The sequence below is a fragment of the Brachyhypopomus gauderio genome, chromosome 2 (assembly GCF_052324685.1).
Source record: "Brachyhypopomus gauderio isolate BG-103 chromosome 2, BGAUD_0.2, whole genome shotgun sequence".
NCBI classification, from domain to species: Eukaryota; Metazoa; Chordata; class Actinopteri; order Gymnotiformes; family Hypopomidae; genus Brachyhypopomus; species Brachyhypopomus gauderio.
In genome coordinates this window covers 5684061-5696885 of record NC_135212.1, presented here as the reverse complement: position 1 = coordinate 5696885, position 12825 = coordinate 5684061, and positions in this window count along the sequence as shown.

Here is a 12825-nt window from a genome sequence, read left to right as displayed (position 1 = left end):
TGACATCGGTTACAAAATAACGTGGAAAGATTATGGCTAAAGCGCGGTCCAGTGGCACTCGAGCAGCCAGACGCAGATCCAGCACTAACCAGCAATCTGGAAAGCTGAATTCTTGCCCTCTCTCCTCCTTATGAAAAACGTCACTCCAATTAGCACCAAGCTATTTCCAGCCATGCGCTAAAAAAAAAAAAGGCTCCAGCTCCACAGCCACAGACTTCAAATTCATAAACACGTTAATTTGTAAGTGTGTGTCTGCTTGAGACACGCTTTTCTTCAGAAAGTGACTGAAGGCTGTTGCCTCGGTTACGCAGACAGGCTGGCCCGCAGGTCCCATGGCAGATGTTCTGACAGGTTAGGAAAGTGTGTGGTGTGTGTGCGCTGTCTGCCTAGGAGAGAAAAAAAAAAACCTGGAGTGTGAAAGCCACGAGCATGATTTTACATCATTTCATATCAGACACTTTCAGACGCAGCCTTCTAAAAGCCACAGCCGCGCGGCTGTTGTGGCTCTCGTGTCATTTGCTTGGTGCTGCACTTAAAATGCTGGGTGGCTCGGCAGTCACTCGAACACCAGAGACCTGCCTGCCTCACCCGAACACCAGAGACCTGCCTGCCTCACCCGAACCCCAGAGACCTGCCTGCCTCACCCAAACCCCAGAGACCTGCCTGCCTCACCCGAACACCAGAGACCTGCCTGCCTCACCCGAACACCAGAGACCTGCCTGCATCACCCGAACACCAGAGACCTGCCTGCATCACCCGAACCCCAGAGACCTGCCTGTCTCTCCACCTGAAGTCTCCAAAACAAAGGCGTGCGTGGGAGAGCGAGTGGACGCTTCTCCAAACTGTCTCTTACGGTTATAAACATGGCCTACACGTTTGTTTGACAGCTGTGCAGAATGATCACTGCCTGGCTCTGTACAGTTTAATCTAACTTGTACAACGACATATGGTGGACAATGACATGTTCCTGAGAGAGAGGTGACCACGGATTTCAGAAGGTCAGCTGAAGTCCTGACCTTCAACAACCCTAAACAAGTCTAACAATTAACGTCAGTCCTAACTTGTCACCTCCATGACATGTCATGTTTGTTTAGTTCTAGCAGTGTTCTATTAATCCTTAGTTCCTTAGTAAAATTAATCCTTAGTTCCTTAGTAAAATTAATCCTTAGTTAATCAATGCATTTCTTCCACAACCATTCTACCCTGGAGCTCCCACTAATGCATGATGATGTATTATAAGCAATTACTGTACACGTGATGGAAATAGTGAAGTAAGTAAATGCTTTTGGTCTTCTAGCAAATGTCATTGTCTGACACATACAATTGTCATTGTAATATCTGTGTTTTTCACATTTCCTTTTGTGAAACTTTATTTCATTTGGCAAAGCCATTTTTCTGACCGTGAATCATGTGCTCAGCCTGCCAGCTACGAATGCAGCATCCATATTAGATCTTTTAAGGTCTGTATATATCTAACTGATTAATTATAAATATATACATGATTCCTTATTTGACTGCCTACTCGAAAAATCAGTTTCTCTTCCGCAATTCAAACAAAACTGAGGTACTTTTCTTCCAACTGTACTCAGACTTGCAGCCAGTATGATACTGAATGCTACTTCAGCCATTTGATATACTGAATGATACTTCAACTGAAATTTGATACTGAATGCTACTTAAACAGTATGATATCTGATACTGAATGCTACTTCAAACAGAAATGCAGGTGTTGCGTGCAGGCCTAATCAGGCATCATTTCCAAAAAAAGAAAAATTTAAAGCAACTATAGGCTCAGTGTAGGCTCTGTTTAACTTCCTTGGTTTTATCCAAATATACTATCATAAAATAAGCCAATCTCCTGTTGTATACGTTCTATATATCTGCATTTACAAATCTTAGGAATATTTCACTGTAGCCATGCAGTGTTCATGGGGTATGAACTGCAAAGGTTCACATGTGACGTATGGTACCACGCCCATGTTTGGTACGTACAAACACGTGCGCATGCGCACACCAATACCTGTGTACACGTTTACGTATTGATCAACCACGTGACCTATGGAGGGCATTACAGCAATTGCATGTGACGGTAATGGCAATGCGGGCCGTATTGTGTCGTAACGGTAAGGTGATGTACACAATGGAAATGCGTGATGCGCGCACACGAGAACGCGCCAGTCGAAAAGCGGGAGAGAGCGCGCGTAGCGGGGGTAATTACTGACACGGGAGGGGGCAGGATCATTACTGTAACATGATTTAGAGAACCAGACTCAGACGGAGAAAATGACCAGCAATGCTATTAGCTCAGTAAAGAACTTTCATTATCACTAGCACGTTTAATGTGAAGCGGTTTTATTATGAGAGAGCGCGGTACAATTAGCCTACTCTGAAGCAAGACGAAGACAGGGTGACAGGTTTGTAGATAAAAACAGCGAAATATCATGTTCTGTTTAAATGTTGAGTTGAAAAACAACTCGATAGGTGTCTCGGCAGGACATTTATCCCTGCAATTAAGGTGGCAAATTCGAAAAAATAAAATCTATTCAAAGTAATTCAAAAACATTAGTCTCAGACAGCACAGTGTCCTGGTTTCCATGACAGCAGTAAAACGTTCTCGGTTTACAGACTAAATGTACAAGGGAAGGCCCCCCCACCCTGAACAAACTCCAGTTCAATCTTGCGAAAACAAATTAGCATTTTAATGCAGGAAGTGACTGAGTGGAGATGTTGCGGTATCGTTCTCTACCTTTCCTCTCCTTCATTTTGACAATTTCATCCCCAAGATCAATTATTGTCTCCAGACAAAGAAAAAAACTCACTCTCACTTTCTCCCAGACTGCGTCGGCCATGTTTCCTACTCCAGACGCCCCGCTGGAAGAGACACGGTGGCTGAGAAAATACAATAGTTCATCACTGGTGCAGAACGGCAGCGCCGTCAGTTACTTCAGAGAAGAGAAAAGGGAGAAGAATTGAAACCACAGCGAGGCCTGCGTTACAGCCCAGAAGAGGCGAGATAGCAAAGGACACACCCGTGGGAAAGATGACAGAATGCACACCGATAAAAATCTGAAAAACGTGTGGCAAGAAAAGTATGCAGAACATGTCTCCTCTGAGTAGTTCTTCTCCAGTATTGTGGGATTTCCCAAGATGATGCCACCGTCTCACCCAGCCTGTTACACTTCCAGATCAAAGAGGACATTGGTTAGCCAGGTAAAATAAGGTAGGCCAACTCACCATTCTGATTTTAGCATCAGAAAACAGAGTCAAGTAGCCTATAGTTTTTTTTCTGTTTTAAAATAATTTTATAGGTTAGCTGTTGGAGAAGAACTAAAATGTGACAATCAAAAGATAATTTGTCACTGCCGGAAAAAAATTAAAACGACGTGTACGCTAGCTGAGGGCCCAACTGTGAATATATACCACAATATATCGTATTGCCCTCAGTAATATCAGTCAGATTTAACGAAATATGCACTGCGCTCCCATCCAATCAAAATGAATCAGTTAAAATATTTTTTATTTCATTACCTAAACTGCCCAGGGAATTCCTCTGTTAGAACTACCTCAGATCCAGCATAAGAAGGGTTAACAGTACTGTGTGAAGTGTAAAATCAAATAACAGTATTGAGGCACAGACAACATGGCCGTATGGTCAACAATCTCCTTCTCTCTGCCCTCAAATCATTGTAGCCAGTGATACCATGTTGTGATGTTGTGATGACTTCACTTAGGTTAGTAGCGGAGAGTGAACAGAACATTTAGGGTCAATCTCTGCCACTTGCCCATGGTGGCTGGACCTTATGAGGAGTTACCATGGACCACTGGGCGGGACCTTTGGCAAATGTATTATGTGTCGGCCTTCCGCAGACGCTTTCGTATTTGGCAGCTTCCTCACTAATAGGCTAACGAGATGGGGCGGGGCAAAGAGGGTCCTGATGAGGGTCATCGATTGGTGTACACGGAAGGATCCTGACACCTGTGAACGGTGCAGGCCGACAACTAATACCAAATACCCTGGACACGGAAAACGGTTATGGAACTCCTTCCACAACATGAGCTATGTAATGCTGCTCTGTCACACACGATCGCCAGCTGTGTCCAAGACCTTTTCCAGTTTCCAAGATCATCTCCAGCAGACCGAAGGGTTCCTAATCCGTCCAGGAGTCCCTGTGAAGGAAAACCAACCAGAACCGCCGACTCTCAGCGCACATGCCGGGCTCGGCGTAGACAGCGCCACAAGACTCCTCATTATCGGGTCTGTAGTACATGCTTGATGGGTCATTTACCGACCTGTCACACTCTGCAGTTCGAGGAAGCAAAATGAAGCGTGTGCACAAACAGGTTCGCGGGTTCGCACTGCCCACCTAGCACCGCGCAGTTTCGTTTCGTTGATTGCCACAAGCTCGCGAGCGTGCGTGTGCGCCTGAGTGTGCGTGCACACGTGTGTAGGCGTGTAAGACAAACAGGCGATGTGTGACCGCACTAGATGAAGACGAAGAGAGTGCACAACCGGTGTGATTTGCAGACAGAAGGCATCAATATCAATGAACAGATACTGGGGGCACAGCAGCGGGCGTAGGGACAATGACAGAGTGGCTCCTCGCATGCAAACCACCACAAACCCCTTATTCACTGGAAACTGCCTCGATATGGCTGATTAACGAATTCGAGTTGTTTATTTACTTACTTATTTATTCATAAAGAGATATTATGTCCTCTCAGTCTCTCTAACACCCTAGTACTCCTAGAACATAATTACACTGATATAACAAAATAAACGAATGAAATGGCCACGGAGCACAAAGTGAGAATCATCAGATGTAGCAGCCCGGGGTTCCTCTGCAACGCGTGAAGTCATTCGGCAACGGGCGAGCTCCCCGCAAGAAGCGATCCGTTTAATGGGACAGCGTAGTGGTGGTGACAGCTTCCTCTCCGAACCCACAACTGAACCTCCACCTCCAGAGCCTGGAGGGACCCGAACGGAGCCCTCCGCCTTGCTCCGGCTCCCGGATTCCCGAAAGGACACGGCGTCCCAGTCCTTAATCGCTTCCTGTCTCCTCTCACTCTCGTTCTTCCTCTGTGTCTTCTCCTTCCGTCCCTCACACCTTTCTGCCTCCCGACGCTCCTTCAAGTGTCTCTGCCCTCCATTTTTGGAGAACATTCCTAAGCATCTTTCAGCCTTAACTGGCCTCACGATTAACTCCGTCTTCGTTCCACACGATCTAAGTGCACTGGGTTCACTGGGTCAGGCTGCCCAGAGGAGCAACTTATTCTGCTCATACCTGTTAATGGAGCCCTGCTGTAGCTTCAGACGGTACCCTCATCTTACCCCCAGACGCTGGGGAGAGACGGCAGAGTTAGATTTATGCAGGTGGGGGAGTCTTGAGCTGTAGGTCTATCCGAGTATAGACTGAACATTACGTATGACCACAATCAATTCCTGTCTTTGTGTAATTGGTCTTGGCTCAGTCTTAATATTCCTGCGCCATCTGTCAAACCAGCCAGCGGCAACTTTTGCTGATCCAGTCACCCTACTCAGGACATCAGCCCACACCTCCAAACGACAGGCGTGCACACACACACACACACACTTAACATTGACAGTCGAGGGTGATCCAGAGAACCCGAGCAGTCCTGACACAGCATAGAGCCACTGTTGCCACCTGCTGTTCCCCCATCAAGGTGTAGCGACGAGCTCTTTATCCGAGGCGATTAAGGCAGGGTGGGGGGCAATTGTCTCAGCTCCCCCCCCCCCCGCCATTAGCTAAGCCTGCTTTCTGCAGATCTAAACAGATGGGCTACATTAACCCAGCCTTGCTTGGCCATCACTGTCCATAACATCATTTGGGAGAGGGCATGGGATCAAGGGTGATTTTAAGATTAAAGCATTCAAAGGGCAGCGAGCCATAATTGGCCGGGACGGTCCACAACCTGGCCCGATTCAGCGCCAGGATCCACACGACTGCTGTCTCGCTGCCTGGGCCCCGTCATTACTCACACTCATTATTATTCTGTCTCATTACTATTCCACCAGCACGGGTCCATTAATTAGTTAGTATTTGTCCGAATGTGAATATTCAAACGAAAAATGAATTCTCGCGAAAAGAGTGCGAAGGTCTTTGTGTTAAAATATTAACAATCATTTCTGCTGAAATGTTAATCGAATATCTGCGCCGGTGAGATTTCCACTCCAAGCCAGAGCGTGTAAATAACTTTCTTATCTTATTTAAGATTAAATTCCAGTCAGCGGCATGTACTACTTGAGTGTGCAATAAAGCTGCATACAGTTGAATACAAACTGCTTATAAGAAAACACATGTCAAGAACAACCTAGGAAGGTGAAGATTTATTTCTGTCATGGCTGTTTTTCTGTGGCACTTCTTTCTGTGCATATACAGATGTCACAGAAAATGTGTGCATATGAGATTAGTGTGTAGAAAGCTAGCAAGCAGACTGCCGTTGTGTGTGATGGCATTAGAGAAATTCCCACTGCCCATGATTATTATGGTAGAGTGAAAGTGACATGCGTAATCAAACATTTAATTTGGCCTCCTTCAACACATTGTGTCTCATGTCTTACAAATCCAATTACCTCCTCCCCCTGTATACACACATATAAACCCACACTCCTGCGTGTTTTTCATGCATCTCCCTGAGGCTTGGGGAAGCAACACGTGTCTTCTGCATGCTTGTGTGTGTGTGTGTGTGTGTGTGACACAGAGTGAGCGTGTCACATAAACGACACCACTGCCCTCATGCTGGTCATGTGATTCGAACCCTGAATCATCCCGTCGCTGCTGTCATCTCCACACCATCATCGCAGCTCGAAGCCCCACGGATCGGTGAGGGTCGCCCCCGAGCGCGGGGACTGCCCCACGGGGGCAGGTGCAGAACAGGCCTCAGCTGCTACGGGCGCCGTGTTCACGCACACGCAGCAACCGCGGGGCAGCTCGAGAGGCAAACACAGTTGTAGGAGAGAATGAAAGAGGGGGAGGGTGGTGGTGGTGGGGGTGGTGGTGGTGGTGGTGGTGGGGGTGGTGGTGGTGGGGGTGGTGGTGGTGGTGGGGGTGGTGGTGGTGGTGGTGGTGGTGGTGGTGGGGGTGGTGGTGGTGGTGGTGGGGGTGGCGCTGGAGGGCTTCCGCTGATGTCAAGCCAAGTGCATGTGTTGTGCATATATTTCTAGCTCTTCCCAGATCCTCCACAATGGAGCTTCGGTGGAAAAATAAAAAATGCCTGGATTCTGCACAACATCTCATTCTTATCCAAGAGCATTCAGTAGAAACCTGCCTGATATCACAGTGCAAGTGATGGCAAGCTAACTGCTAATTTAGCCTGCCGAACCAGATGAAACGCCAACCGCGGACGGACGCTCAGGGTAGTCGATTTGTCTGCCATACTGAAGCCATTGACCACTGCAGTGCTGCTGGGCTTGAAAGGAGAGAGCTGGCCGGCAGAGGTTAATGACTGCAGGCAAGGGTCAAGTATAGGGCTGGAGCTAGGATTCTGATTGGCTACGGGGCTGGAGGTCCCATAGCGAACCGCATGCAATTACTAACATTCCGCCGGACTGGAAAAGCCCGAGGGATCCACGGAACAAAGACGGCGGGGATCGCGCGGTTATTGTTGGAACATCAATTACGGATGAGAACAAAGACGGTACAGTGTAACCTTAATGAGAGATGAGGCAGGAGAAACGGCCGGTTCAGCAGAGAAGGATCAGCCTGGGCTCCTTTAAGGAGAACCTGGAATTTAAATGAACTGTGATGCTAGATTAGCTACTATACCAGCGATTCTCTGAAATTATAAATCAAATATGAACTCCTGAATAAATAAGGACACCATACGTTTGAGCAAACAGCTCACAAATTTCATTCGCTTTGCCACCGACTCCAAACACTGTATGTCTATGGCAACCTGGACAGCCCAAAAAAGAATGTCTCCTACCCCCCTCCCCAAAAGAAAACCCCACCTATTATCCCTTTAAATGGCATACTATTTTCCCAAAGCAAAATCACCCATCCAGCGCTCTAATTGCCAAAATATCTTTGCTCCAGTCTCTCTGTCCGCTGCTCCCACGCGCCTGTCAGGGCTGGCAGCGGTCCTAATTAAGGGAAGTTTGCGGGAGTTGGCACCGCAGAGCTGCAGACGGTTACTGGGCGCCAAGTGTCATCACCCCTGCGGCGAAAACGACGGGCAGGCGGCCTCGAGCACGACGCTCGCTCGCTCACACCGCGGCTACCGAGGTTCGTGCCCGTCGCTACGGCTCGAGAATCCAACGGAGCGCCAACAAGCGCACGTACACGTGACGTTGCTGACATGCGCTACCTGAAACAAAAATTCCGAATTAAACGAATTAAACTGACGAAAGGGTTCTATTAGGAACTTATAAATAAATTAATTAACAAATAAACGTGTTTACTGGTAAAGTTCCTGACCTTCGCATATCTTGATCACAGTTCTTAACTCTGACATTTCAGATGACCACGTTTTCAAAATGGCGGAGTAATCAATCACAGCAAATGACCTTTTCTATAGAAACGTCATGCTGGAAGCAGCCTCTAATGAGGAAAGTATGAAATAACATGGACCTGAAATAAGCCATTGCAACATTTCAAGCTGTGTTTGGCCTCACATTTATTCCGGTGTGAAGGAGCCGTGTATCAGGACCCGTTTGCCCCAGCTAAGAGACACGCGCGATCGTGCCAGTTTTAATAATCAGACAAAGAGACTTTCACATTCACACACACCATTGTGCAGAGACGAAGCTCCAGCACACACTGCCACGGCAGCATGGCCCATGACCACGCCCAGTGGCCACGCCCCTGGCCACGCCCAGTGACCAATGGCACATCAAATTGTAAAAATAAGAGAATGCAAAACAGCTCATGTCTTTACCGGGGGCCATTTTTGTTTTGCTTAATATTTCAAACGAGGCTGCAGACAAATCCACACACCCATTGTGTTTACAATTAATACTTTTGGCTCGTTGTGTTCCATTTACATTTGAATGTGCGTGTAATTAAAATAAGCATGAACCGGCTGTGTTTCACAAATGAGGGGAGAGCCGTGTCACGCGAGGGCTTCGCTCGCTCTCAACCCTAACGCGAAGAAAAAATACAATGCGGAGATCTGCATAATAGCGACTCATTTAAACTACAAAGGATCCGGCCAGTAATGGAGACAGGCTCTCAACTTAAAAGATAATTGTCCCCCGAGTTGGCCATTTGTGTGCGTATGTGTGTTTGTGTGTGTGTCTGTGTGTTTTCAGCGTCTATGTGAAATCCTTCTCAATCATACACGGTTAATGCAGCCAATTAACAGAATGACGTGAATTCTAACGGGGGGGTGTTGGAGGGACACGGCAAAAGAATGTTGGCTGGAAAACCTGAGCTGAATACTGCGAGGATGTGACTGAGAAACGGGAGGGGAGTTCGGGGAGGTCAGCGGAGAGAGAGACAGCAAGAGAGGGAGAGACAAACGGTGTGGCCAACAGGCAGAACTGTTCAGATTGATAATCCATCACGGCAGAGCAGGCCAGGGGAGTAACTGGGCTGCGTGACCTCACCGTGACCCTTCACACAGATGAGACAGCGGCTTACACAACTGCAGGCCTCCCAAACCACATTTGCCCCCCCCCCCCCCCCCCCCCCCCCCCCCAGCCCACAAACAGTTCCTCGCGGACTCTGACTAAGAGCAAGGCTTGACTCTACCCGGTCCCTTTTGCCTGGTTCCAGTGTTAATAAGTGCTCTGCGTCCACAAATCACAGGTTGGCCAAGAACACTACGTCACCATTTAAATTTGCACCCCCCCAAGAGTCAGCGAGGAGAGTCCGCGTGAGTCAGGGTGAGTCCGGGTGAGTCCGGGTGAGACTCCTCCGGTTCTGCGACGTTAATTGCATCTATCAGCTGCACCACAGAGACCAGACCACAGACCAGGACTGGTGCCTGCTCCCCACCGACACACAACAACGTCTCGCCAAGGAGAGGCTAGTACATCTGATGAAGCTCTTGTGCTCTTCTGGCTGAGGTTCGAGGAGTTGGGAGAGTGGAAGATCACACCAGAAATAAAGTCCTTTTACTTATAGCAAAATCAAAAGGATTCAACCTGAAATCATACTGATTTGGCCTGGATGAGGCAGTCTGTGGCCAGAACACCAGCTTGGATTGGCCAAATTAAAGTCCCCTGTAGCTACTAATTGTTATACTGGCATCTAACTTGTTTATTTCTTTTTTTACTTCCCCTCGTAGGTGAGACTAACTGGTATACGGAGAGGAGAGTACAGGCTCTTAACAGTTGTTGTTTTAGTGCCCCCTTATGAGGGCCCCTCACTTCATGGCCCTGCTGCAGAGCAAGCCCTGTGTTATTACAATGTGTTGTTACAATATTATTCAAATAATATGCATTGCTTTCATTGTTTTACATTGTTATTATGCTAGTATAACATTGCATTATTTCATTGTTTTTACATAGTGTGGTTACACAATGTTATTACGTTGCGTTATTACTGTGTACACTGTGTGTATTCTGTCTTGCTCTACACCAGGGGTGCCCATTACGTCGATCGCGATCTTTCTGACTTGGTCATCTTATAAGTAGCTCGCAAGCTGAAAATTTGTGGGCACCCCTGCTCTACGCAGACCAACCCCTCTATCCTGCCAGTCAGTCAAATGGGGCAGAAATTGTGCCCCCTGCCTTTTTAAACACCCACGCCTTCTCCCTGCTCTGTTCTCACCGTTTCTCTCAATGTGTGATCAGTTGTGTGTAATCGGTTGTGTGTTAGACAGTGCAACCTTGCAAAATTAGCATTTTACTGGGATATTTCACATTTCACACAAGCTTGTGTTGTCTAGTCAGGAGAGCTCCATCTAATGAACATAACTCAGATCTTTTACTAACGTAAGTAGCGCATGTCTTAGCTTTAGTGGTCTACTAAATGTTTTGGTAGGTGAATGGTTCTTGGTGGCTAGTCTTATATGTTATCATCTTGTCTTCTGCAGGGTAGTCTTGCCTACAAATAATAGTGTAAAGCTGTTGGAAAGAGGCTGGATCATTATGAGAAATATAGCACCTGTAGTGAATTCATGTGATCCCAGTGTTTGTGTCATGTAGGTCTGCTCAACAATCGTTTTTGTATTGACTTTTTGCCACATGATTATATTGGGACATAGATACATTTTCCTTGCCCCATTTGACTTGTGTCTAGTGACTCTCCTGATATATGTACTGCAATGCAAACCTGAAGCTAATGGTGATAAACATCAGAACCCCTCAGCTATATTTACAGGGGGTGTCGTCAGATTACTCGGAAAGTTTTAATAGTAAATACAGGCAATTCCCATTCTAGATATATCTAGATATATATATTAGACATATCTAAGATGGAGGTACCAGAACCTGCTTCTCAGACTCTACACTGCTTTTAAACACATCGAATATGTACAACTCACTCTGGATAAGTTTGTCTACTGAATGCTGCAAATGAAGTTTCTCAAAAATCACCCATATGTATCAAAACATTTTACTAATGAACATCCTTATTACAATGTTGCTTTTTATATTGACACACATATATACACATATAGGATTTTCATTCATTTGCAGAATACAGAATGCTTGTGAACAGATTCTGTCGATGCCCTTATAAATGTGGTCACTGTCCAACCACAATCAGCACTTCAATAATCCCCACTTTATTTAAGCCCTGTCTGCTTCCTCAGGAACCGTTGAAAATCCCCGGCAGGTTCATTGTGACTTGTGACGTTACTTGTGACCCGTGTGACATTTACAGCTGAAGACAAAGAAAGCTTATGCAGGAAGAAAAAAAAAAATCACATTTGTCTTATAATTTGAGCACAGCCATAATCTTCTGCAGTGATTTAGCACACCTGCCTCTAATTTCCACACGCTCCCATGATCTTTGATTAGTTTGAGCATTGTGCTAAATTAGGGTTGCAACTAAACTCTGTAGCAGGGTAGATTCAGAAGACAGCCACAGGTATATGACAGGCTTTTAACGTTTTATCTCTGCACCTCTGAGGTTCCTCTAAACTTTCAGAAGTGTCCAGAACATTATCTTTTATATTCAGCAACATCTAAGCTGCTCCTGAGGACCTGTCACATAGCATGTGTATACATATCCGTCCATCTTACACTGCCTCAGTCGTGAGGCTGCCACTGCATTTTCTGTAAATCAGTGGCTAAACACAAGCTTTAATTTCTGCATCATAGATTAATGTTACAAGTAAAGCAAGAACTAAAGGCCTTCTGAGGTGACCTTCTGAGGTGACCTTCTGAGGTGACCATCTGAGGTGACCTTCACTCTGTATGCCTTTGTCCTTGGGCTACATGGTGGGCCAGCCACTGTGTTGGTTACAACGTACAGTATGTAGACAACAGCAGCAAACCTGCAGGTATTCAAAACAATTTTAGAGCAGTTATTTTGTGATCTCCAAAAAAACAAATGACCTTTCTATTAAAAGGAAGAACAACTGAACATCATGATTTCCAGTCCTGTATTCTGCTCAGATTGTGCTTATGGATGGATGATTTCAAAGGGTTTAACTAAGTCAGTAAACTGCAGTGTTTAGTATGTTGAAACGACTATTCTTGTCAGTTCTGGTGTTGACTGGCAGTATCCGAGACTGCAGGAGGTAACTTGTAAACACGTATAGCTTCTCCTCATCCTCATCATTACGATCAATAAAGATTTTTTATCGGCTGTCATCAACAAAAGTGCCTGAGTCAAACAATACAACACAATGCAAAGAACTGTAGACCAGAACCAGGATGGATGCTGAATAGACCAGACAGGCCAAATGGGAGTC